This window comes from Gavialis gangeticus, unplaced genomic scaffold (genome assembly GCF_001723915.1).
Source record: "Gavialis gangeticus isolate Ggan-Ray unplaced genomic scaffold, GavGan_comp1, whole genome shotgun sequence".
NCBI lineage: Eukaryota > Metazoa > Chordata > Crocodylia > Gavialidae > Gavialis > Gavialis gangeticus.
Window position 1 is genome coordinate 25,795,222 of NW_017728992.1, and position 2,351 is coordinate 25,797,572.

Here is a 2,351-nt window from a genome sequence, read left to right on the forward strand (position 1 = left end):
GGTGAAAGACCAATGCAAAGTAGTGATTGAGCAGATTGGCCTTTTCCTGAGTGTTGGTTATCAGCTGTCCCATTTGGTTCAGCAGGGGTCCAATATTACCCTTGCTTCTTTTCTGACTCCCTACATATCTGAATAAGAACTTTTTGTTATCCTTGATATGTGAAGCCAGATGGAGCTCAGTGGCAGCCTTAGCTTTCCTGATCTGCTCCCTACAGGTACAGACCAGTGCTGAGTATTCTTCCTCGGTGTTATTTCCAGCCTTCCATCCTTTATAAGCCTCTCTTTTGAGGCATAGGAGGTCCTCAAGTTCCCTGATGAGCCAAGGGGGTTGCTGCACCATTTTGCTACCCTTTCTCTAAGATAGGATGGCTATCCCTTGTGCTGTTGGGATCACTCCCTTGAGGAGCAACCACACCTCTTGGACTCCTCTACCTGTCGAGTCATGGTTCCTTAGGGACTTGACAATGAGCCTCCTGAGCTTGTCACAGTCAGCTTTCCTGAAGTCAAGGAATTCTCATGGTCACTGTCACCCATCTTTCCATCGATTCTTAGGTCACTGACTAGATCATCCCCTCTGGCCAGTACTTGGTTCAGCAACACCTTATCTCTTGTTGGCCTATAGAGTTCTTGGATCAGGTAGAGCTCATCCACACATGTGAGGAAGCTTTGCAGCCTATTGGATTTGGCTGAGTGCTCTTCCCATGAGCTGTCTGGGTAGTTAAAGTCTCCCATGACAACCATGCACTGAGAGCGTGCCACGTCAGCCAGTTCTCTGGCAAATTCCTGGTCCAGCTCTTGTTTCTGGTTAGAAGGTCTGTAGTAGACTCCAACCATGATGTCCCCTGTGCCATGTTTCCCACATATTTTAACCCATAGAGACTCCAGTTGTCCTTCCTGGGTGCCAAAGTCAATTTGCAGGGATGTGTAGCAGTCCTTGATATAGAGAGCTACACCCCCACCCCTTTCGTCTGCACGATCATGCCTGTACAGGGTATAGCCATTTATACCTGTGGTCCAGTCATAGGTGGAGTCCCACCAGGTGTCTGTTATCCCTGTGATGTCATAGTCATTCCTGTTTAGCAGGAGGACCAGTTCCTCCTGTATATTTCCCAAGCTCCTGGCATTTGGTATACAGTCAGGCAAGTGTAACTTTGAGGACCCTTGCCTTCCCCACAGATTGTTCCGGGGCTAGGGTAGGGGTGGGTTCCCTTGAGTGAAGAGGGAGATTTCCTGTTCTACAGTACCATTAACTGTTTGGTCAAGTAGTCTGTTCCTCAGGTCTGCCTTGCCACTAAGGGCTGGCCTGAGCCCAGCCCCAGGGAACATCCAGGGGCTTGAGTTCTGGGCTCCTGCCCTGCAGCCCTGCGCCCTAGCTCCCTCCCCCCAAGATCCCCCATTCTGACCTTGAAGATTTTAAATACTGTAAATTGTTTTCCCATTGTAAGTGAGCTTTTTTTAAATTTTTGGTGGGTAGGGAGGGTGGTGGAAGTGCTCTTTTGGTTGAGGAGGGAGGAGGTTCTGTTTGTTGATGGGGGATGGATGGGGCTGAGTCTTGTGAGGGTAATAAACCTTTTTTATTTCACCCATGTGTGTGTCCTGAGAGTAGTGCTGGAGGTAAACAGTGGGGTATGGGCTGTGTGGGTGGTGAGGCAGGCAGGCTAGAGGGAGGACCTCAAGAGGAGGGGGTTGGGCAGGGCCTCCCACAGCCAGTGCCCTGGCCCTTGCTGGTAGGTGTACAACTGGTCTGGAGTCTGGGGCAAGGGTGTGGTGCTGGGGCCAGCACCATGGCCAGTAGAAGCATGGGGCGCTGCTTTTCACTGACAGGGGCTGGAATGGAGAAGTGGGGCATTGGGCATTATTGGTGGGGCAGAGGCTGGAGTATCCCTGGCATAGGGAGGCAGGGTGGGCAAAGAAGGAGCTGCTGCTTGATGCCCTGTGCTGAGTACATGGCTCCTGTGCAGGGAGGAGGCTGGCCAGAGATCAGAGTTTCCCAGATAGCTACCAGGTTCTGGCAGCTGGCTGAGGCTTCAACATGGCTGCCAAGTTCTGGAAGCCATTTGGCTAGAGACTGGAGATCCCCCCGATGGCCACAGGGGTACATGGAAGGATTTCATAGATTTCATAGACATCAGGGCTGGAAAGGACCTCGGAAGATCATAGAGTCTAGCCCCCCCACCCGAGGGGCAGGAAGTCAGCTGGGGTCATAGGATTCCAGCAAGATAAGCATCCAATTTGCTCTTGAAGGTGTTCAATGTAGGTGTTTGAACCACCTCCGATGGCAGGCTGTTCCAGACCTTGGGGGCTCGGACAGTAAAGAAATTCTTCCTTATGTCCAGCCTGAAATGATCTTG

The 2,351-nt window shown here is 51.4% G+C and overlaps 1 long non-coding RNA gene across 1 annotated transcript in view; it reads right to left on the bottom strand.

The window, feature by feature from the left end:
* Positions 1-2,051: 2,051 nt before the first annotated feature.
* Positions 2,052-2,351, bottom strand: part of LOC109299272 — an 18,260-nt gene continuing 17,960 nt past the window's right edge. Inside the window, exon 4 of the long non-coding RNA XR_002097808.1 lies at positions 2,052-2,061. This is a non-coding gene — a long non-coding RNA (uncharacterized LOC109299272). The remainder of the gene's footprint in view (positions 2,062-2,351) is intronic.